Genomic DNA, 12491 nt, shown 5'->3' with positions numbered 1-12491 from the left:
GCCACTTCTTGCCCGGATGCTCTGCTGGAGATTATTCATCATGCCTTGGCTTTCCTTCATTCTTTTTGTGCAAGGCCAAGTGTTTGGAAACAGGGCTATGCTATGCAGCAGAGGTAAAGGAGTCGGGAAGTGAGGAGGGGGGTGTAGACATCACCGACAAGGCCACAAAGATCAATTTTTTGTGCTAACAGGTCTGGAATCTTCAAAGTCTCAGTCTAGACTTACATGCTGGCTAGAAGAACAGGAATCAAGTAGTCCTAGGCCTCCCCTTCTCCATCCTACCCCGGATCCCACTGGAGACAATGGTAGTAACGTAAAAAAAAATGCATGAGTTTGAGAGCTAAGAATGTAGTTTAACCTTCCAATCCAGCAAAGACATCTTTAGAAATACCTTGTCAGGGGGCCATGCAGATGTTGTTTTAGAACTCTTTGCTAGTTTCCCATTCAAAATACTTCTATAAAATGCCCATACATTGGGCTCCGATGTTAACGTTGGGAATACAAGGAGTAGTAGTCACCATTCCAGCCCTGAGATGACCCACAGGAGGTTAGAAGGGCAGACACGTGACCAAGGAATTACAATAGAGTGTGAGACGTAGAAGGTGCTCTGCGCATCCCATACACAAGCTATACAATTAGGAAAGAGGAAGTTTTGTGCCGATCGGCTTTGTAGGGGAGGGGTTTTGCATAGAGGGAGGGCTGACATGGTAATGTTTCTAAGGCTTGTCACCGTGCGTTTTGAGCAGCCTCAGCATTACCTGGGAGCTTGTTAGAGGTGCAGAACAGAACCTCAGGCCCCATCCTAGACCTATGGATGGATGGAAGCAGAATCTCCACTTTAACCAGATCCCCAAGGGCATCATATGGACATGAAGGCCGGAGAAGCATTTTAGAGGAAGAACGAGGGATTCTCCAGGTTGGGTGCTGAGGGATGATACTCACAAAAGCTTCTGTGGGTGAAGTGGTCTGGTGCGGCTGCAGCTCGAGCACAGGATAAATAAGGAACAAGCAGCGGCATTGGGAGAGGCAGGCCTGGGCCTTGTCATGAAGGGGCTTGTAGAGCGTCTTAAGGAATTTGGATTTCATCATGAAGGCAGTGAGAACCTAATTAAAACCAATTAAAGGTTTAAACAGGAGATTTTTGCATTAGGAGGATGCCATTGGCAGTAGTATGTAAGATGGAAGGAAGAAGGTCAAGGCAAGAGCCCAGGGGACCCAGCTTTAGGAGACTGTTGCCATCACTGGAGAAGTGGTAAAGACATGAACCCGGGCTGGCCCCGGGAAAGGGGGCAGAGGTGGAGACAGGGAACTCTTCAGGAGAGCTGAGCAACAGGACTTACTACTACATGACAGTTCTCATTTCTTGGAAAATCCTTTTAGAAATACATTGTAGGTCATTGGGAGAAGAAAGACCAACACTCAAACAAGCAAAAAACCTAATTGCTCAAATACCTAATCCCAGATAAAAGTACAATGTAAAAACAACATGGTTCGGAGGAAAACAGGTATCCATGACAAATTGTAGAAGCAGGAAAGACTAAACGAAAATGTTTGTCACTCTGTTGTTTCGGTGCTGTCTCAGATTGTACTCGACAGAGATTTTTGGATGACCGACAACTGATATAAACTACACAGTTTAGATTAAGGTAAAACATATTACTGTTGTATAATCTCGTAGGAAATGTGAAGAACAGAAAGAATACACACCCACATATATGCACATATTAGGTAGGATTTTTGTTATATTTGTGCCCTTCATGACTACAGGGGGTTTCTTACTGATTAACAGAGGAGCTATTCTTTTCGTATCTCATTGAAGGTGTAATTATTTCCTAGAGTATACTGAACCTTTTATTCCCCATTTCTTCATCAATAGTACATGTATAAAAGAATTTATTAGTCCCAAACTTTTCTTTAAGAGCAGAGATAAATTTCCAGTACTTTGCTGTTTGAAATATTAACATGGCTGATTATATTTTACTCATTCTCTTAGCAAAAAAAAATTGGGCTTTTTCGTTCCACCTTTAGATTTTAATCAATAACATAAATTGTGTATGAGAAGGCTTAGTATATTAACTGCATTTTTAAAAGGTATTTGACAAAACCTGAAATCAAATTATCAACGCTGTCATTTTTTATGTTGTATTTTTTATATTTTTGAAAATATAATCATGTTATTTTACCAGAGATGAATATTAGCATGAATATTAACCCAAACTCTATTTAGAAGAGGATACACACACACACACACATGCACACGCACACGCACACGCACATATAAACATCAAAATGGTAATGGAGATGAAGTCCTATATCTCAGAGAAGCATTTGAACATGAGAAAACAGCAGAAGAGCTAAACTTTTCGTTATAGCCATTCAGCCTTGCTGCCATCCCCCACTGGGGGTTGGGGTGGGGGAGGTTCAAGCAATTATCTAAGGTGCTTTTTCTTTCAGGAGATCAGAATGGTCACGTGATTGTCACACAGTTCATTATTCAATTTCCTGAACTCATCTCTCTGCCTTGTTTCTTTCAATCTGTTTTCCGGACAGCAGAGTCTCACATTTGGCCTTCACGGCTCCCTCTCTCTGATTAGTTTGCATTCTCAATAGAATTTTCCCTAGGTTTGCGATGGAGACCCTCTCATAGCTATTTACGCTCCAGAAAGCTAAAACAAAAATGCTTCTTAACGTAGATGGGATATGCTACTCCACAGCTTAGCTGAGCTACTAAAGCAAACTGCTTTGGGGACGTCAAAAGCTCAGAGAGAGCTGAACTTGCATGCATGACTGGGATCCTAGCTCCAAATAGGTAATTTGATCTTGAGTCTTAAGCTTGCAGAACGAGTTCTGTGGCAGCATAACTGGGCAGTTCTACCAGGAAATCCTAGATTATACACGTTGTCTCTCCCACTGACTGTACACTGGAACAATGTCTTGGGAGAACAGTTTGGCAACATTTTATCACTCTTCCACTCAGGGATTCTACTTTGAGGCATTTTTTGCATAGGTTCCCTTGCCTAAGTATCCAAAGAGGTTCAAAGTAATGTTGTTTATGAAGACCAAAACCCTACATATAATCTATGTATCTACTACTGGGGAATGATTAAAAAATGATGGTCCATTCCCAAGAGGGAATGGTAGGCACCTATTTGTGTGCACTTATACAAAGATTCCTAAGGATTGTTTGGTGGGGCTTTCGTGTTCCCTATTTTTCAGCACCCTCCTTTCTTTGATATAGATGGTTGATATTCTGATATATTAAGTGTGTTACAGTAGAGCTTCAAGACCCTTTTCTAAAGATTGCCCCCATCAGGTCCCTCCTATATCAACATTCTAGAGCTATCATTATAGCATAGCTACATAGGAAAGTAAAACGGTATAGTATTTATACATAATATAGGATCTATGCATATATAGGCATGAAACATTTCTGGAAGGATATACTTGAAACTGCATATCTCTGGTTGGAAGGGTTGGATGGGAGCGGGAAAAGAGATGATACACGTCTGGTCTTTGTCCTCGACACATATTTTATAATTTCAAAAATAAACTTTAAACAAGTCTACGTAAATAAGTGAATAAAATGGAGATAAAGGCCATTGAAAAGGGACAGTCGTTGGAGTGTTTTTGGTGCAGGCACCCTAACAAGGCCTGCAAAGAGAACAGAGGCCCTTGTGTTTTCTGTGGTGGTCCATGAGACGAGATACTTGTCTGTTTTGCCTGTCATTATATCCCCAGGGAAGACATGGTTCTCTGGAGTCCTACTGCCACTTGATCTTTCAGGACCCTGAAGGTTATGGCTCAAGTCTGGCTGGGATAGCAAACATCACATCCTCCGAGAAGCCTTCTGTGATTCTTGTGGCCTTCCTGGGTCTCTGCCTTCTTTCCACGCCTATTACAAGAAATTCATTGCTTTGGCGTTGGTGCCTATCTGCCCTTTGTTCATATTGATTGTATTCCTCTTTTCTCCAGGCAGTGGATGGCACAAGAGGTCTTCTGCTTGATTACAGCTGCTCTCATCATAATGTTCCCTTTGTTACCCTGCAGATCTGCTGATTAAGAATCAAGGTTTCACTTTTCTACCAAGACTGCAGGTATAGGGCTTCTTTGTGTGGGAAAGGGGAGAAGGTCACACAGAGTGTGTCAAATTGCATATAATGGGACATTCCTGGATAGTAGATGAGTAGCTGCAATTCCTCCGGGAGATTCCTACTTCAGGACAAAGTCGCAACTTCTGAGCGCGAAGAGTGAGTTTTTATATGTGACTGCACCCTGCTAACACACACACACACACACACACACACACACTCAGAATCCTGATCTGCGGCCACTTCCTGGTACACACCCATACTCCAGGTTTACCAAGTTATTTGTCCTCCTGGAATACACAATGCATTTTCATACCACAATAATACTTTATACCAGCTGTGGCTCAATGGCATGCAAAGTGGTACTAACCCATATTCATTTCTCCTTCCTTTGTGTTTTGATTTAATGATGCTTGACTCTAACTAAATAGCTTCTCCTATAGAGGGGAAAAAAAGAGACTCTGGGAAGACGGTGGAGGAAGGGCAAACCCCAATGGTGTTTTATAATCCTATGGGCTTGTAGTGTTCCATGTTATTGCCCATTGAAGTTTCATTGGAATGTGCTCCATTAGTGCACAAGGACAGCCTAAATGGTAAACGAAAATACATATTTGCCTTCCTTACCTATATGGAAAATAATTGTTAGGTTTATAGAGAAAAAGAGATAGTTGTGGTTCAGTGTTTAATTTTTGGTTTTGCTGGTATAGGATGAAATTTATTTTTATTCCTCCTATTTTGATTTGTACCTTAGTATTTAGGCATGCACTTAATCTGAAGTTTGTCTTTATGGGCTAAGTGGGATTTATCCTACAGTGTTCAAACTTCTCTTATATTAACTCTTACTTTACTAATTGGCTTTTGGGTCCAAGGAAAGGATCAAAAAGGATCAAAAAGCTACAGAGGTAAACTACTCCAGAGTAATTTATACAACCCACTCACAGAGAGCATGTGCCTAAGACATTGGAAGTTCTCTACTCAGCAACATCAGGAAATGACACAAACAGCTGTTTGCCTGGCATGTTATGATCTGGCTACTTATTTTACATCACCCTGGCCTCAGATGTAGTAAAATGTGACACATCATCAGATATTTAAAGGCACAAAGTTGTTTTCAGCTCAGTTACAAAGTTAGACTGGAGATATCTATCTGGTTTGAAAGCAGCTGAGCAGACAGAGTTTGTGGTTCACTGACTACCTGAATTCAAATTGAACCCCTCTGAATATTTCTACTTGCCACTCTGCGGCAACACCAGCTTGACAGTCAACTCAAAGGAATAACTGGGATAGGAGAAAACTGATAAATGACATAGGAAGCACTGTCCTTCAAACTTAACACAAGTTGAACCAAGATCATGGTGGTTTCTTTCTTAAACAGTGGAGGAACAAATTGGGGTAACTGACTTGAAGTGGTCAGGTGGCATCTTCATTGAGCACCCAGTGCAATGGAAGGATAACTGTTCTTCTATGTTGCTATTCATGAGTTAGCATACATGACTTATCTAACAACCAGGGACTTGTTCTTTTCAGTCTGAAGTTAGTAGTTACAAATTTGAACCAATTGAACCTCTTTCTCTCCTGCCTTATATTTTCATGATAATAAAGAAGGCTAAATCTAAGGCCGGGTAAATATTCAACTTTAATAGTAATCAAAGAAATATAAATAAAAACAGGACTCCATGTTTTGGTCTATCAAATTGGGCAAAGACTTAAAATTCTATAAAGCACATTGTTGGTCAAAGGATTGTCATATACTTAGATGGGAGAGTAACAATGTAAAATGTTAACAATTTTTCTGGAGGGGAGTTTGGCATGTCAAAGCTTCAAGATGTGTATATTCCTTGATCAGAAAGTCTACCTTCTAAGTAAGGTAGAGCAAAGATTTAGCAACAAAGATGTTAATTGCAGTATGTTTTATAATACAGTGAAACTTGAAATGACTGAAGTGTTCATCAGTTGGACATTGGTTTAATCAATTATGGTATGATCATATAATGCAGTGATCTTTAGCCTTTTAAAGCAATGCTGAAAAGTTTGATGCAGAAAGATGTTCACAATATTGTGTCATCACAAAAGCAGGTTAAAAATTAGTGTGTTTTGTATATTCCAACTTTATTATAGAAAATTAGTAGATACACATATGTGCATAAAGATAGACATTATGATTTAATGCAACTATATACCAAAAAATTAATCCAAGTTATATCTGGGTGGTGAATTTTAAGATTGTTTAAATTTTTTTCTACTTGCATTTTAAAATTTTCTATAATTTATACACAATTAAATCAGTGAAACAAAAACACTACTTCTAATTTAAATAAGTAAATATGAATATGGATGGGGAAGCTAAGTCATTGTATGATCCTGACAATGAGAGCAAGTTAAGGAACCTGTGAACCTGACTATGATGGAGAATTTGTGTTGCCTACTCTAATGTCCACTTCTTTGGTTTTAGCACCACAATTTGTCACTGGACACTTTGCTACCCAGATTAAAAGACTACATTTCCCAGCTTCCCTTGCAAGTAAAGTGGTCAAGACTACATTCTGACCATTGAGATGCAAGTGGAAATTCTGTGTGGGACTTAAAGAACTTTGACTCAAGAGCAGGGGTTTACCCTTATTTTCCCTTTTTTCCTTCTCTCTAAACACATTGTGTTTATGCTTGTTGCTAACTGATCAGAACCTTCTACTGAAGGGATTCTTAGGATTAGTTGTCCAGAAAAAGAAAATATTTGGAACATTATAAAAAACATATTTTCAAATGTATCTATACTGGGCTTGTTGAATTTCTTGGATTTCAAGATGAGTCTCTCTTTAGTGATTTTTTTATAGATGTAGCAGATAAGCCTTTATAGACAGAACCTCAAATGTTGATATAGCCAATCGCTTCCAAATGTAATTCTTAATTATATGAAAGTTAAACATTGAATGGATGTTAATGATGATGGAAATAATGGCGTTTTAACACCAGTGCAAATGTGGCTTATTAAAGTACAGAGCCCTTTAATCAATAAGTACATTTAGGGAAAATGAGCCTGTTATTGAAGGAGAATTCATCATCTGGGATGTATTGTTTAAAGAATTTTTACCAAATGAATATTTCTGTGAACTAACTTATGACTTTGAAAGAAAAACTGTATTAAATTCTGAGACCAATACACAGACTCTTTAGAATTAGTTCATATTGCTACAAAAATTAAGAGGAATAATATAATTTGTACCCTGAATAGACATTATCTCTTACTCTCTTTTGGGGACATGACGCTTACTTTCTCGGATTTCATCATTATATGGCTAATTTACAGGGTAGTGTGCTTCAAGGATTTAAACTTTGATGATGATGAAAAGCTAATTTTGTTAGTGTTGTTTCTGTAAAAACCTTCAGACATTTTTAAATGACTCGAAATGGTCATAAAAAATACAAGCAATTAAAAAGCACATTAATTCCTCTAATTCCCTAACTGTAAGACATTATTAGAAAGTGGCCAGAGTTTTTTTTTTTTTTTTTAAAAAGGAGAACAAATTTCTTCATAGAAACATCCCTTTATCCTTTCTTTATTTTATTTTTTCTTTGTCAATGCAAATGTTCATGTTTTCATCTCTGTAGGCTTCTTTCCTCACTGCATTCCACAAGCCCAGAGAAACTCGCTGGAACTCATACAAAACCCTCTGCTGCTACCATATTAGGAATCAAAATGTGTAGCAGAAACCCACTGCCAAGTAGAGATAATCAACAGGGAATGTCTGTGCCTTCAAGCCAAATGAGTGCAGAAAAATGATCAAGGCAGCAAAATAAATAATAAAACTGAGGACTGGCTTTAGAGTATGGTCTTGTTATATCCCACTTGCTAATAAAGCTGTGCTGAAATTTGTATACCTCTTGGCCATTCAGGTGCCAGGGCCCAGTTGGGTCTAATTTTACTGTGGATATAATTCACTCTGGGTCACAAGTGGAACAAAATGAAATAATATATCTCTGTCTTATTAACTACATGAAAAATTTCATGTGGTTCCATGCTTCATAAATCTTCTACCATAATACTTAAACTGTTTCTGTAATACTTTAAATTTTAATTTTTTTCCCAACTTTTGCGAAGTCTGTAAGTGTATGGACGTTACCAGAAAACTTTGTCATATTACTTTCACTCAAGTAAAATTGGTTAACATTAGTTATATTTTTCTTACTTCTATGCAGCACTCGATTCCTCATATACTTGACTAGAAATAAATTTTTAATTAATACATGTGACAAACTAATCGATGTTTCAAACCACAGCACAGTGGTTCTGGAATCCTGGCAAGGGATAGGATGGGGATTATATAGTAAAGGCTGAGCAATTATCTAGTGGATTAAACAGACTATTGTGGAACTAACTGCCTGCTTTATTAAGACCGTAATGAGGATACCTGAGGATGTGATGCTGTAATGATGAGAAATTTGACCTTGCAGGCACATTTTGTAAGTTTTAAAGGAGGCAGAGGTAAGAAATGAGGAGATCAGAGAACAGAAGCTTTCATAAATCAAGACAGCAGATGACAGGAGCCTGGGTGAGAGCATAATTGTAGACTCAGGATGAAGCAAAGGATTTAGAGCTGTTACAAAGTAATTTGTGTGCCGTAACTCTCTGGGGATTCATAAATAACAGAGAAATAGTAGATCCCATGGTCAAACTGCTTCTGCACATATTACCTGGACCAAAAAACAAACAAACAAACAAACACCACACACACACAACCAAAAAACCAAACCAAACCGAAGCAAAAAACCCACAGGGACAAACCAACAAAAATGCCTTCCTTGTATGTTTATTGCATGTCATAGTTTACAAAGTTTTCCTGGCTATTACTTGGTCCTTTATGAAATTTGTGAGGAAAACTTCCTTACCCTTTTAATCTGCATGTGGGCACGAGCTAAGTCACCTCTGTTAAATAACTTGCTCAAAGTCTCAGTAAGAATGTGCACTGGATCTCAAATCCTTGCTTTTTCCAAGTATCTCACTAATGCCTACCTAAGTAGGAGTGTCTGTGCTTTCTGGAGGGCTCCTCCTTTCCTTTGAAGTGAGACTTAACAATAACTTCCCACCTTGTTCATTTGGTTGTAAGGTCTTCAATTTGAGCAATTTTTAGTTCTCTGATAGTTGTGGGACTCCACAAGGTCTGGGACTTTGGGCTCAGTATTTAGCCACCCTGGCTTTGGAGAGACAAAACTATTCCCAGAAATGACAGTTAGCAGACAGGAAATGCCCTTCCTCCGAAGGACTGGGACCAGAGTGCCCAAATACCTTAGCTTCTACTGCCATCTCCTGTTCAGAGTGGCTCTCCCGGAACTGCCCTTACATACATTTGCTTAAAATTCAAGTGTAAAACCCAGGCCAAACTGCCTCCAGGTGAGTCAGGAATATCACCCATGCACAGGAGGTTCCCCATTCAACCTGTTCTGGAAGCAATGTCTTTTGGTAGTGGCCAGTGTTGGAAGGCCATATGAACAGGATTAAAGGAGTGAAGATTATTGTTTGTAGGAGGAGGTAGCTGGGACAAAGAAGTCTCCGTGAGGTGGAGATGTGGCCAAAGGTGGAGGAAAAGAAGCAGCAATGTATGCCTACTCTGAATATACTGGGTGAAGGACAAACACGTCTACTCTGTAACTGAAATCTCTGCGTGGGCCACGTACAAGACAAGTGAAAGAACATAGAAAATCTGATCCTCTTCTGATTCCAGGAGGAGGCATCAAAGGAGTTTGGATGTACCTCAGAAGCACAGACTGGGTATCGATACACCCCAGCTACAAGCCGAGGCCAAGAACTGAGATGGCAGTGGTCCACAAAAAGGACTCTGGATCTTCTCAGAACTTAGTATTTGCACTTCTGAGAATGTGAGAATCAGAGCCATCCCAATGGAACAGCAAATGGGCATAACCGTTCCAGGATTCAATCTTTTCTCTCTCGCATGGCTTCCCAACTAATGGGAGGCAGCTAGGTAACTGGGCCGTGAGAGGGGAAGTGGGACAGAAGTGGTTATACTACCACCTGGTGCTAAATAGTCATGACTGGTGACATTCTACTACCTCTCACATCATCAAGGTCCTTACCATATTTGTGGGATGGCCTCTTCTCAAACCAGAAGAGGCTACTTTTATGAACCTATTTTCCTTTCAAGATAGTTCTTGATGCTAAATTTAAGTTAATTTCACTTATTACTAATGGGAGAGGCCCACACAATATGATTAGTCACAGGTAATGAACCACCCCAGGGAGAGTTCTAGTGATAAACCCAGAGAAGAGTGAGTCATAGAGGAGTAAAAAAAGAATACAGATTACAGTACCTATTTGTCTAGAACACTAGCTTCCAGCAATAAAACTGCCCTTATTCAGACAAACATCAACTTCTCGATCAATGACCTGCTGATAGAATTGCTCAGTGTGAAAATGTTCTCTATTCTATGTGGACACAGTTAAATACTGCAACTCGCTGGTAGTCCTTAAGCTTGCTCACATAGGTCCTGCCCAAATATATTCAGCTCATAGCTGTCGTTCTATGACAGAATGTCACAAAGAGGGTATATGTAGATCTTAGTCCAATCGAAAGGGCCACTTGACAATCCTTTCCTTGATAGCCAATATAAAAATTTAGGTTCCACAAATAATATTTTTTTCTGAAGACCTGGGAAATTCTTGCCACATAAAGACTAATGAGTTTCGGGGCTCCTGGCTGCCTCGGTCAGTAGAGCATAAAACTCTTAATCTTGGGCTCATGAGTTCAAGCCCCATGTTGAGTGTGGAGCCTACTTAAAAAAAAAAAAAAAAAAGAATTACGAGTGTTGAATCTAGTTGTACTGTGCAATGGGATCCAGCATCTTATATTCTGAGAACTATGCTAGACAGGCAGGAAAGCTTACTGGACATAAGCTCTACCTTGAGTGGCATGTACCTGGCCACCACATAGCACGTATGTCTCAGATGAGGCCGGCTTCTCAGATAAATGGCATGTGTATCCTTGCTCGTAGATCTGACTATCCACTGAGGCTTGAAAATAACTCACAGGGGAATTCAATCTTTTTGTTCCTAATGCTATAGATTCAATCTTTTTGTTCCTAATGCTATAGATTCTACTACTAATGCTATAGACAGGCACGGCCAGAGGTTTATTGGCCAGTGCATTGGCAAAGGCTAATGTTGTGAGGGTCTAGAATGTGTTTCAGGGCCAGGTGTAGCACAGTGTAAATTTGATACTTGCTCAAACATGACCTCTTAACAATTCTATTTCTGTTTGTGTTTTCTTTTTTTTTTTTTTAATTTTTAAAAAGAGTAGAATGAATTTTACTAAGTCCAACCACTGTAATTTAATCTCCCATTCATGGGACTTGCATGATGTAATTGAGGTGTCCAACCAGACAGACAGCAATTAGACTGCTCTGGTATTTGATAAATAAGCTTTATTGGTTACCCACAGTTTTGCTTTTACCCTGTGAAATCTGTATTCAGAGGCCAAGTTCCTCTGCAGTGTTGTTACTGTGCCTATCCTTGGAGCTCTAGTTCCAATTTATGAGTAAAATGGATTCTGAGGCCCTTTTATAAAGTATGACTCAGCCTAATATATTTAAAGAAACTACACAGATCAAATAATATATGCTTCCACGTTTGTTGGAAAATTTCTTTTTTTTTTTTAAGATTTTTATTTATTTGTCAGAGAGAGAGAGAGCACAAGCAGGGGGAGTGGCAGGCAGAAGGAGAGGGAGAAGCAGGCTCCCTGCTGAGCAAGGAGCCCCGATGTGGGACTCGTCCCAGGACCCTGGGATCATGACCTGAGCTGAAGGCAGACGCTTAACTGCCTGAGCCACCCAGGCGTCCCTGTTGGAAAATTTCTTAGGTGAGATTGTTCTTGTAATCAAGCAACTTCTAAGTTGTTCTCAAACTGTGGCCTTTGTTGGAATTGCTGAAGGGCTTATTAAAAACAAATTGCTGTGCAAAAGTTTTTCTTTTTTTTATTTTGGTGTAGTTCCAATAGTTTACATTTGCTTTTGTTTCCCTTGTCTCAGGAGACCTATTGGGACTACACCAAAATAAATAGCTTTTGCACAGAAAAGGAAACCATAACAAATGGAAAAGCAACCGACTGAATGGGAGAATACATTTGCAAATGATATATCCAATCAGGGGTTAATATCCAAAATATATAAAGAACTTACAAGACTCAGCATCGAGAAAGCAAATAATCTGATTAAAAAATGAGCAGAGGACCTGACTAGACATTTTTCCAAAGAAGACATACAAATGGCCAACAGATACTGAGAAGATGCTCAACATCACTAATCATCAGGGAAATGCAAATGAAAACCACAGTGAGACGGTCCGAATGGCTAGTATCAAAAAGACAAGAAATAACAAGTGTGGGTGAGGATGTGGAG

At 39.3% G+C, this 12491-nt stretch overlaps 1 protein-coding gene across 2 annotated transcripts in view; it reads right to left on the bottom strand.

Moving 5' to 3' along the window:
• The window catches only part of SYT1 (synaptotagmin 1), a 525751-nt gene that overhangs the window by 30143 nt on the left and 483117 nt on the right, over positions 1-12491 (bottom strand). The window lies entirely within an intron of this gene.

Source organism: Halichoerus grypus, chromosome 6, assembly GCF_964656455.1.
Source record: "Halichoerus grypus chromosome 6, mHalGry1.hap1.1, whole genome shotgun sequence".
In the NCBI taxonomy this organism is placed as follows: Eukaryota; Metazoa; Chordata; class Mammalia; order Carnivora; family Phocidae; genus Halichoerus; species Halichoerus grypus.
Note: the sequence above shows the minus strand (reverse complement) of the source record. Positions and strands in the feature narration are given on the sequence as shown.